Source organism: Anthonomus grandis, chromosome 5 (assembly GCF_022605725.1).
Source record: "Anthonomus grandis grandis chromosome 5, icAntGran1.3, whole genome shotgun sequence".
In the NCBI taxonomy this organism is placed as follows: Eukaryota; Metazoa; Arthropoda; class Insecta; order Coleoptera; family Curculionidae; genus Anthonomus; species Anthonomus grandis.
The window spans coordinates 21,928,464-21,941,930 of record NC_065550.1 but is presented as its reverse complement, the minus strand read 5'-3'; positions in this window follow the sequence as shown (position 1 = coordinate 21,941,930).

The window sequence follows — 13,467 nt, the reverse complement described above, 5'->3', positions numbered from 1 at the left end:
CTTTTCTAGGTCTTAAAATTCTTCTTCAGTGGTACTTTCCCTTTTAGTAAACTCATAGATAGCAAAGAACATACCGAGTGGTGCGTCGCCGAGCGGAGCATAGGAAATCCCATGTAAATTTTAAGGGGGTTAATTATTGGCTTCCCTGTACATTTTACAGAAAAAATTTTAGATATTTTTTTGAAGAGACCAATCTGGCAAACTCTCGTGCAAAGTTTCAAAAAATTGTAATAAGCGAATCTTGAATTATTCAACTGAATGAAATTGCAAAATTACCAAATTTTTGGTTCAGGTAAACCCAGACACCAGCCACCAGCAAACAATTTGTTATAAGGCTTTGTCAAATCTGACGTACAGCCGAATACAAGAAATGTTTTTTCGTTTTATCAATCTCACAGCCATACATTCAAAGTAAGATATGTTCACATTACTATTTTATCTAAACTGTTGTTTAATATAACGAAGAAGTTAAACCAATAACAATTATTATTATCGATTATTAAAAAAATAATTTTATCATACTTAATTAAACCAATAGCAGTATCTGAAATATTTTCAATTTATTTTCCCATCAAGCCTATTTATCCTAGCCTATTTGGTCCATTTCAACCATTAAACTTATTGTTAGTAAATTCGAGTCCAAAGACATTGCAATAAATAATTGTAAATGTTTAACTCAGAAGATCGAAAATAGATCCGAAAAAAGAGAGAACAGAACTTTTAATATTTTACTAAGTTTGAAAAAATAAAATAAAATACAATAACTTTTTAAAAATAATAGAGAATTACATGAAAACATCAATTAATCAAATGTTCAAACAACCCCCCATTAACGGCTAAACAATATTCTAACCGATCATAAAATTCATTTCTAACGTTACTTAGTTGATATTGGGAAATTTTATTACATTCTAACGAAATAGCGTTTTGTAACTGGTTTAGATTCTCAAATTTTACACTTTTATAAATGACACTTTTTAAATGACCCTACAAAAAGAAGTCATTCGGTGAAAGATCAGGTGACCTGGCCAAAGTATCCGGTACCGTGGACCAATAATATTGCCGTTAAAAGCATTTTCCAAGCACTCTCTAACCATATGGGCATTATCAGCCGGGCAGCGTATTTACATACTATACTACAGCACAGAGCACCATAGAACTCGGCGGCTCTGCACTGCAGTATAATATGTAGTTCAGAAATGCGCTTATTTATCACTACATACTATACTACGCTACAGAGCATTAGAAGAAAAATTGTTTTTGTGATTTATTTGGTGCTGTAAAAATGATAGTAATACATTTAATTATTGTGTAATTATTTATGTTGTTATTATTATTGAATTTTGTTTTTTTTTTGCTGGCGATTTCGATATACAAGATAAAGAATGTTTAAATATTAAACGAATATGATGCAACTGGAAAATTTGAAAACAAATACCTAATGTTGTGAAGGTGTGTTGTATTTTAAAAATTTTAATAGTGGCTTCTGGGCTTTTAAAGGTACGTAAATACAACTTTTAAATACGTACGCGTAAAACGTAATTTCTTTAGTCCATTCCTAAATTTGGTTTAATTTTAAAATATAGGTTTTGCTTCAGAATCTACAGATTTATATTTTGTATCACTAATCTGCTTGCATGGATAATAGAAGGGAATAAACTTTTCTGAAATAGCGAAAAAATACCGTTATGTTGGTAAAAACGTACAACGTAGCCACACGTTATAAAAGTAATAGCGCAAAAGTTGATTTATATTATTCTGCAATTCATATGAATTAAGAACTAAATTAAAGACTCCTTCAGTGGTTAAGCTTGACTACGTTAAGTATTCTTCTAAAGTTTGCTTTCAATTTTTTTGCAATTTTAGAATAGTTTGCAAGCTGTTTAGAATTAGGTGTACCAAGTAAGGATACGACTGTCAGGGATTATTTTATTAGATTAATTTTAATAGAAAATTAAACAGATTTATAGGTATTAAACAAATATTTATTAAAAATAAACACAGGTACTTAACGTAAAATAAAAATAAAATATCTCAGTCTATCAAACTTTATCTTAATCTTATTGTCTAATTAGTTGTATTAGTATCTAAATTAGTAATTTTATTATAGTTAGTTAGTCTAAAACAAACTTTTTAATGAGAGATTTGGTGTTTTGGCGATTGCAGTCCACAGCTTGGTTAAGTGACCTTAAAACCTTACGTCTTCGGATGATTTTTAATTTTTTTGCTGGCCTTCCTGCCTGAATTGGATCTTCTACTTGTGGACGTAGGCTGTACTTTAATTATTTTTCCATGACGAATATTCTTCATTCTACTAAATAGATTTAGCAGCTCCGATGAGGTTTTTATTTTTTGTAATGTTTTGTTCAGTTTTACATATTTGTTGCTTCAGGAGTCGAGTCTCTTTTAACCATCTGTATATACGAGATTTAAAAAAATGTTGACTTAATTATTCTACCGCAACTTCTTTTCTCTTAAATAGATCATCTGGATGTCATCCAGATATGAAGGCAAATTTTGAACCATATCTTGTTGAAAAAATGTAAGTGTGTCATCTTTTTCTTCACTGTTATTTTCATTTGTGTGTGATGGATATTTCTAACTTCACTTCTATGTTAGAAATATCCATCCGTTAAGGCTCCAAGGTCACTAAATTAACTTGTGCCCTACAATCGTCAAAACGCAATATATCACTAAATATTTCAATTTTTTTTAAGATAAGTACTATGGAATTGAATCTTTTTGTTATGAATACTAGGTATCATCTCTTTTATTTTTTTTTTATAAAATAGATCTAATAAAGTATTGAATGATTTCTTACAGCTTTTTCTTACTGATTAACAGTGGTGTTCGTATAAACTCCTTAAGTTTAGTAATATTGTCTATAGGTAGATAATATCTCCAATCTATGGTAGAAAATATTAGGTAGATGAGTAAAATAAAAAGGAAATAAATAAAAACCTGTATATTCCTATATATTCTGTCTCATTAACTCACAAGAATATGCATCTAATTTTACCATTTCTAATCCCCAAAGTCTTCAGGTTTTGCTTTCATATTTTAAGCAAAAGTATTTCCTTTCTTTTTATTCATTAGGCTTTAATTTTCAAATCTAAATTAAATTGGTAGAACCTTATTAAAATCTAACAATTTATATGTACTCAATTAGATACATACTTTGTATTCATAGACATAAAAATAAAAAACCTAACTTAAATAGTGCTTTAAATAAAGCACTATCGAAATTTTAAAACCCAAAATACAACACACCTTCACAACATTGTTTTTAAATTTTAAAGTAGCATTAATGTATTCATTAAATATTTTAACACGCCTTATCTTCTAAATTAAAATTATCAACAAAAATGAAACAAAAACCAAAAATAATAATAACGTAAATAATTACACATTTATTCATTGTTACTACCAACTTTACAGCACCAAAAAATCACATAAAAACATTTTTCTTTCTAATGCTCTGTAGCGTAGTATAGTATGTAGTGATAAATAAGCGCATTTCTCAACTACATATTATACTGCGGTGCAGAGCCGCCAAGTTCTATGGTGCTCTGTGCTGTAGTATAGTATGTAAATACGCAGCCGGGCAACCGTCCATTTGATAACAGATCATTTGATCTTCCTGAACAACTTCTTCCAAGGCGGGTCCAATTTGATTTTGAAATAAGTCCAAATAGGTTTCAGCTGTTAGGTTCATAAAAAAAACGCTAAAGTTCATAAAAAAGGGTCCATTGATATGGTGTCCGATAATTCCCAGGAATACATTTGTTTTTTGGGGATATTGTGTCCGAGTATGAACAAAGCGATGTTCATTTTCTTGGCTCCAATACCGGCAATTCTGAAAATTTGGTTCATTGTTGAAGGTAATTGTACATTCATCGGTAAAACAAATATTTTTAAAAAAAGTCATTATTTGCTCTTTCCATCATTTCAAAACAAAATGCCATTCTTCGCTCTTCATCTCCTTTCTGCAGCTCTTGATGTTTTTCGAATTTATATGAATAATATTTGTGTTTTTTTCTTTTAAAGTGCGCAATACCGTTGTATGATGTTTATTTACCTCTTGCCCAAGAACCCTCGTACTAACCATCTTGTTTTCCTCCACACTCAGTAGAATATTAAGATTTAAATTAAGATCTCTGTTCTCTCTTTCTTCGGCTTTATTTTCGATATTCTGAGTTGAACATTTACAATTGTTTATTACGGTACCTTTGGACTCGAACTTATTGACAATATGTTTAATAGCTGAAATGGACGGAATGGGCTTGGTGGGGAAATAAACTAAAAACATTTCAGTTACTGCTCTAAAACTGTTTCCTGCATAATGCCACTTAATTTTGGCTATTTTTTCGTCGATTGAATAATTCATACTTGTTTTCAAATATCGACAAAATTGATTCATTCAATCACTGATTTATTGACACTTTTTCTCACGTCAGTGACAATATTCATTTTACTGGTGCCCGTTTGGTTTTACCTGAACCGAAAATATACATTTAATTGAATAATTCAGGATTCGCTTATTAAATTTTTTTGAAACTTTGCATAAGGGTTTGCCAGATTGGTCTCTTCAAAAACTTATCTTACATTTTTTCTATAAAATGTACAGGGAAGCCAATAATTGACCCCTTTAAATTTACATGATTTTCCTATGTTCTGCTCGGCGACGCACCACCCGGTATAGTATATAACTAAGATAGTTTTGGAGGTTGTACTAAAGCCACATGCTGCACAGTTAATTCTTTCTTTTTATTCTGGAATAATTTTCGGGATATTTAGATAGTCAATGATCGAATGTGGAAAAATAATTTTTGCCTTGGGCAGCTGCATTTTAATGTTATTAAATGAAAGGGCTAATCCTTAGGATATCCGCTTGATTCCAGAATTGTGCTCCTAGTAAACTTATAACGCATTTAAATGGTATTTCTATTAAATCAGGTGTATCGATGAAGAAACTTTATTTTGGCACATTTGTGCTACTTTTACTTAGGTACTAGCAGGAATAGCTTAAACATATTGTTGATTCATGAATTGGACAATAGGGGTAGTGACAGGGGTGAAAATGTACTGAAACTTTGGTAATTTCTGACTAATTGAATTGAATTATATTTTATTTCTACATAATGAAGGAAACTATGTTTACTTACTATAATTCTCGCATTTCCTAGGTGAAAGGAAAATATAGGAGATTTGGTTGAGGTTATAGCATAAGTCGTGATCACTATTAATTATCAATAATAATTATAGGAGGACTGCGAGGCTCTTCTGAAGTATCAGGAGGCTCATTATTCCGGAAAAAAATATTTTTTAGGTTTCTTTATCATAGATTTATATAGAGCTTTCTTGTTTTTTGTAATTATTTTGTTATCTATATCCTCTTGAGCATATTCTATTTTCTATTTCTTTGGTTTTTCTTTAATTCTTAAAGCAGATTTATCGGTTATAAAGATTTTTAATCCTGATGGCATACCTATAGAGGTTTCTCTATTTTTGGTCTGTTTTTCATCTAAATGTTATTTAGTGTTAAAAGACTAAATATAGATTTTATCATTAATAATTTTTAATCGGTCTTTACGTTCATAAATATTTTTATTCAAAATACTTTCTTTCGGTAAATCGAAGGTCGACCTTTAAGATGTTTAAACGTCAATTTAAGACGTGGAAGGGCTTTTGTAACAGTAGTAACATTTAGTAACAATATGTACAATGAGATTGTAATCCGTAATTGCGTAAATCATTAATTGTATTTAAGAATTTGAGTTTTAAAACTTTAATGTAGTCAAGGTTGAATGGAGTCTTTCGATGGAGCTGTTGGTATTCAAGTTACCTATGGTAATGAAATGAATTTTTATTTTGTGAAGTGTACAGCACCCAATTAATAAGGACGTTTTAAATTTAGTGCCATTATCACAGGTCTTCCGTATGATAGCCTATAAAAATAGATAAATTATCTAGATCTGCTAATACGTTGTTGCTGGGTTCTAGGGCGTAAGCATGAGCGCAACGTAAGAAAACATCTATTAATGTTAAAAATTTTACGTTAAAAATTTGGAAATTAACGATATGGATGAAATTTAAAAATTCCCTAGTTGTGGGCGTCAATAAAAATTTAAATTCGGAGGATAGCGGTCATATTTGACTTGGTGACATATATCACAATTATTTATGTATTGGGTAAGGTCTAATTTCATATTAAGCCAGTATTAAAGTTTCTAGATAGGAGTTTCCTTGTTGTAGTTTATAACTGGTTAAATATATAATTTCTTGTTTTGTTATCAATAAGCTTTCCCATCATATTGAGGATTACTAGATTTTATTAATTCATCGTTTGCTTTGATTTCTTCAAATATAATAGATCTTCTGTTATTAGTCTATAATAGACTGGTTTAAGAATTTGTAGATAAATATTGGGTTGGAAAAAGATATCTGTGTGGTCTGAAGTTTAAGCGAAATTAATTGGCTTAGTAAATTCATCAGTGTTGGTGATCAGATATCTCTGGATATTATTTTATTTAAAATGTCAAATTTAACTAGTCTTTTAATTTTCTTAAAAACTTTCATCATTACATTAAAGAATCTATCTAAATCATTGTCTGAACATGCTATATGACTTCTTTAATATAAGACTTAAATAATACAAATATATTTATTTAAAATATAAATAAAATATTACATGTTTAGTATACTGCCACCACGTTTCTTAAGTCCACGTTGTTTTATTAACTAAAAAAATACATTTTTATCCTTGCAACGCAATTAACCATAAACAATTTGCCTATTTCAGAATACCAGGTGTGTGGCTTAAAGAGACAGAACAAGTTATTTCCATAGGCGGTAAACCGTATGCTGTTAAAGCCAAAGTATCAATTAAAATGGAGTAATAGCTTTTGCCATTTTTGTCGGACCCCCTTTTCCTATTTTTTTTTTCTGTTCGCTCATTAACGTCTATTACTTATGCACGGCACATTATCACCGTAGCCCCAATTAAAAGACACAGAAACCAAAGAATTCTTCAAAAATACCTGCACACGGCCACTATCCGCGAAAGGTAAATGAAAACCAATAAAAATCTTGCGCCAACAACTTTTTAGAGCTGGTACAAGACAAGCCCGATATAAAAACATGTTCAAGAGAACAAATGAAGACATTAAGATGGTAAAATTACTTCTCGGTACTTGCGCAACATGTAGGTTTTGTTTGTTTTTCCCCGAACGTGCGTCGGTCTATGATTATCTAAAAGATTAAAAAAGTTTCAACCACATACATTTAAGTTATGCCTAAAAAAAAACAAAATAAAATTAAAAAATTCGTTCTGGGCTTGATTAATTCGTTAATTTAAATAAAACAAACATTTTTTATGCATGAAGTACTAAATTTCGGCATGTATGTTTCTGCTATATTTACGTGCAATTTGCAGTTGTAAACGATTTAAATTGACTACCAGGTGATGTCATTAAAATTTATTGGTAATTATTTCCACAGTCGCGAATTCGAAAATTTAAATTTGTTTACTTCACCTTGCTACTGTTTTATTTTGCAGGAAAAAAAAAAAATAATGATTTATTAATGATTTTTATTTTATAGACTATTTTGGTTTTTCCTGAAAAGACACTAAAGTTATTTTGAGGATACGTAGTATTAATAATAAATTGATTTATTTAATTAAAATATACTTTTCTATTAACTGATCAACTTAGTGGTTTAGTTTTAAGGACACAATATTTAAGATTTAGCTAAGCTTCCTGGCATTATAATTTTGGAAAACTTAAATAATCAAAAGAAAGCATTAACGTTTATTAGACTACATAAATACAGTTAAAGCCGTTTGAATTAATATTATAATAAAATTTAAATATAAAAAAAATCACAACTTTTAATATGTTTGAAAACAAAGATATTTAATTTTAAATTTTTTATTAGTATACATACATATAATGCAACATAAGGTGAATTGGTAATAGTCAACTTGATTTGATAATCAGGCCAGGTTTATTTCGTCCCATTTAAGGAAATCCTTTAAGTCTATTTCACTTGTGTAATTCTTAAATACTTATCTTGCCTTTTCTGTGACATAATTATTTAAAAACCAGGTAGTGCAACTTTTTGAAATTTCTAAAGAAAAATTAAATGTATCATTCATGGTAGTGTCAGTCCTATTTTAAAAAAATTGATTCATAAATACATTTTTAACAAAAAATATAGATGTTCGTAAAAATATATAGGGTTTCGATGTACTTTGTATTTAGAATACTCTTCTCATAGTGTCTTAAGGTATTTACTAAACTTAACATACTTTTCCAAGTTACTTCTAGAAGGAAGACAGCCTGTAGCAAAGATAAACTAATTTCCCTTTAATTTCATTTGCACAAGTAAATGTTCAATGCTTTTACTTGATGAAGGCAAAGCGCTACTAGTAAATTCCTTTTCGACTGTTATAAGTACACCTCTTCCTCTGGAGAAGTTACTGGTTTCTATTATAGTCTACATACTGGAGGTCAGAATCTATGAAATTGTAGGAAACCATGTTTAACTAAATACCAGAACATCGTACTGGGAGTAAGAGACATTCTCGAAGAGCAGCTAAAGCTTGGTAAGCATACTACCAAAAATTATAAAAGTACACAAACAACTCATGTAAACGCTGGCAGATTCACAGTAGGACAACTCAGTTTTTTAATAATATTTTAGTAATACTAACAACATCTTGCAAGAAGAGTCATTCTTACTATTTCGTTGTCTTTGCCTTAAGTCCCTTTTCAAATTATTAAGTTCAACCCGTTGTCCTGATGTTAAGTCTACTCAATAAAAAAATGTTGACCTCTGTTCGGCTTTGACTTCTTTCTCAATATCATAAGAACCTCTTCTGGAGACTAAAGTATAACACGCAGGAAACGGTAACCAGGTTTATTACGTTTGCCATTCTTTATGCACTCATTATATTGATTGGAACCTCAACCACACAAGATATAAAATTCTTAGCTTTATGTAGGTCATCTGGTTCAATATTCTTAGGTAGAATAAACAACATCAAGATACAGGATCTTTTCTCCTTTCAGATATTTCATACAGGACCCTATTTGTGCTATCAAAGATTTTCTCTTGCACTCTGCTACGTTGTTAAAAGCATTTTTCTTAATTATATCTAAGTCTTGCTTAATATTAAGTAAGGATAAAAAACTAGTTCTGGTGCTCCTAAATTTTGTATTAATTTCTCTAATCTGTTTCTCAAATTTATCGAGCTTTTGGTTATTACCAATTTTAATCTCTTAAGGCTTCCTCCAAAGCACTAACTCGATCATTTAGTTGTGATCATTGAATATGTAGAGCATTTTATGCAAGAGTGTATAGGAGTATTCTGGTTGACATAATAAAGTATGAATTTCGGCTAAACTAACACCGGAACTTCCCTTACATAGAATCTTCATGCAGAAGTCATAAGGGCAAGCAAAAACTTCCTTAGCATTCTTAAGCTCCTTAAAGATGCACTTTAACTACATCCACCACATGTTGCAGACATTTTCAGGTTAAAATTTTATTTTAAACAAATATTTTGTAAACACCAAAAGAGGGGTATATTGCGATAATATGAAGTATGTACCCTGAGGGTTCAAAACCGCCAATGCAAAAACAACGAAAAAAATAACAGAACAAAAATGTAAACCAACTTGCTAATGTAAAATAGAAATGGAGATAGTCCAGGACCTTTATCTGAACATCCCTTATTGGTCTCATCATATTGAACCCTATTAAATAAATAAATTTTGACTTAACTTATGGTGCTTTGTGATAGTCTACTAAAAGCACTACGAATAGACCCTAGTACGATTAACCTTATCGGAAGCCTTTGTGTAATGTAAAATTATTAGAAGACATGAGTTCATACTTGATAGTACTGAACTAATAACGTTCAACAGTGCTGTACAACAAGTGCATACTTTTCTTAAGTCTGTTTGGTGCGCCGGAAAAATTGTGTGACTGTAAGACCTTTAATAAACTAGTGGTAATTTTTTTCTCGAATATTTTTGAGCACAGTGATTATTCATATTGATATAGGTCTTAATTCTGGGCTCGTGATTAGATTTTCGCAATTGAAAAGCTCTAGTTATTTCACAGGATCCTAGAAATTAGGATGAAACAGCGCACGAGTTATGAATGTTGAATAAAAATTTTAAAATATGAGGGCGGCATAATTTTTTGCATTTAATTATTAAGACTATATGAACCAAGAGTATTTGATTATACTAATAAATGAGTAAGCTTCTTGTTCAGCCAACATAAAAAAATATCAATAAAGTTTCTTGCCATACTATTTCTATTGAAAAATGTAAGCCGGAATCTGTGGCTCAAACTGACAGAACTGAAGAAAAAAATTATTTTTATCAATAAAGTTATTGGGAATGTTTGCACTAGATTTTTTATTTAAAGCGTTAGAAGAAATCAAGTCTTTATTGATTTATTATTAATACTTGTAATTAATTAATGCAAAAAAAATTTCAGCTTTTAGCTTCATTAAAAGGACACCTAATGTGAAGTGTCCATTTATTATATTACTCAAGTAGGTAACCAAGCTTATTATTCTTACCAGAGGTAACGGTAATTTAACAATGAAACATTTATGACCAGCTAATTTACATTCAGCAACGCATTGCAACGTAACTGTGGCACGGTTTTCACGTCTTTCAATATTTTTTTGCACATTTTCATGCAACAATTCCGTTACTCTATTTTTTTTCTCCATTCTGTTCTGTTGAAATTCTTCACATAAATTTGACGATAAAAAAATTATTATTGTGACTTGTTTACAAATAAATAAGCAAAATGGGGACAATATTACAAAATATGTTAATAAATTATTTAATTAATACGCTGTTAAATATTTATAAGCACTGAAATTGAAATTTTTAAATGTAAAAAAGGGCATACAAATATTTTAGTTTATACGTTAATTTATCGCCTTTCCTTAGACTTTTATGAAATAAACCCTAAAAGAAATGTATTACCATAAAAATGCGAATGCTGCGAGTACGTAAGAACTTCTCTAATAAAGCTTTTTATATTCAGCTACTTCATTAATCCTCGATTTTTGCGCCCGAATTGAAGCCCCCTTGTAAATATTTATGAGGTAAACGATAGCGGGGTAAGTTTTTTTTTCAAACCCTTTGTAACGCACATATTGAAATCCCTATCAAACGCACACACTCTTTCTCGAGAAGGGCGATTTTCTACGCCTTCCCTTCTTCTGTCCACTTTTTGTCTTAAGATTTATAACCCACTGGTATTGTCATATTAAAAGATTTATTTTATATAGAGGAACAAAATACTGAATATAGGGAACAAACTTTTCTAAAAGTATTAAAAAAAAATAATGGAAAAATAAAAGAACCGAGTAAAAGTAACGTTGATAAAGAGAAATGGTAGTGTTAGCGAAAAAAGAGATGAGCGTGGCAAGGCCCGGGGGGCTGATGGATGTACCCAAAGCTCGGCCGGAATACTTAATGTTTGATTGCGACACGACGCACCATAGACAATTCTCTCCCTAATATAGATGTATAGCTACATTTCTGCCTGATAAATAAATACAAATTACCCTGTATTTTAGACTTTAACACTTTGGAATTTTGTGACTTTATAGTATTTTAAGCCCTGTGTGTTACATTGTATTTTAAGGTTCTAGCAAAGGAAGCCTGTACAGAGGAAGATCTTTTGCAATTGTTAAGAATGGTTTTTATGCTTTTTTTTAATTTTGGGCCTAAGCCAATAGCCATTCTTGTATTATTCCTGTCTTGAGGTGTACGCTTTTTTTCAACTGAGAGTTGAAAATTTCAGCTGGTTTCTCTTTGAGCGGATTTAAAAAGGAAACACATCTAGTTCTGATTTTTTTCTAAGTTAATTTAAAGTTTTGCCTGGGGTAGTTTTGAAGAAACAGACTACCTAATTTCTGGGGTTTTTACACAAATTAATTTTCATAATTAAATCACAATTTTTTCATAATTTAATACTAATTTAAGTAATTTATTGCACATATATTTACTAATTTTGCTTATTTCAGTTTTCGTTGGTGAGTGATGAATTTTCTTCATAAATATTTACTTTTGGAAAATACGTTGTTGAAATATATGTTTTATAAAGCAAGGTGTAAACGTAAAAGATTATGGATACATAAACTTAATCAAAGTAGGCAATCGTATGGAGAATTTCATCATCTTTTTAAAGAATTAAAAGAACATCCTGCTAAATTTCACAAGTACTTTCGTATGTCACGACAAACATTTTACTATATTTTGAAAGGAATTTTACTGCATTTACGAAAAAAAAAAAACAACAAACTGGAGGAGATCTATAGGAGTAATGGAAAGACTTGTAGCTACACTAAAGTGAGTAAATAAAACTAAATGTTTACAGAAAAGAACAAAGGATTTATTCTTATTCAAAATTGGGTTATTTTATTAGGTTATAGATTTGTAAGGCCATAATCTCTAGCAAACTGAGAATTGGTCGACGCTGAAGGAGAAATTATTGCAGTTGTTACATAATTCGAAACATTTGAGTAATTTGGCGTTTGCTGTAGATTAGGTATTTGTTAAATAATTGTACATTAATAGGCCAATTCTTGCATTATCACACGAAACAGTATATTAGTATGGGGGGGCATTTTCTGGATAGTAGGTAGAAAAGCTCATTAAAAAGTGATATTTATCATCGTTTTGTAATGAATTAGTCGTTTGTAGTATTTGAAGTTTTTCTTTTTCCAAACTTAAAAACGACTCCATGTCCGTATCCGTATCACGTTTTCGTTTTAAAACCCTTTTAACTGGAGGTTTCTGAAAGGCTGGTTTTTCGCAGCTAGTTTTGGAAAAAGATGTCAAATCTTGCGGACCCACGGTCCCTTTATCATTTTCACTTTGTGCGTCTTCCTGAGCTTGGTTCAAGACTTTATATTGCTGTTCTGATTCAAGTTCTTCGTCGTCTTGGAATTGTCAAGTTGACCTAGAAGATTCTTCCGTTTCGGGAACAGAAATATTTCCGGTTAGCTTCCTGGGGTTCATTTTGTTCCTTCAAAAACTGCATTTGATCAAAAAATGCCCAGGACGAAGTGAATGCCGCTGGAGTACCATCGCCACTTTTTAATTTTGGCACCTTTTTTAGTTCCATTCGAAAAACCTCATCTTCCGTTCCTTCAAAAATCTCTCAGTGGTTTCCACTTTTTTTTTACCAGATCTTCTGCAAAAGTAATAAATGCAAGGAAATAAAACGTAATTTAGAGTTCGTATTGTTAAGGCAAGACTTAATATTCGTGTAGTAATACTATTTAACTGCATTAAAAATATTTGTATTAACTATGGCTTTTTATTGGTTTCTTGCTACTGGGACAAACTACAGGTCATGGTAGGAAATGAGGCTTACCCTTTAACGAACTACCTAATGAGGTCATATCCTAGAAGGCAGTTA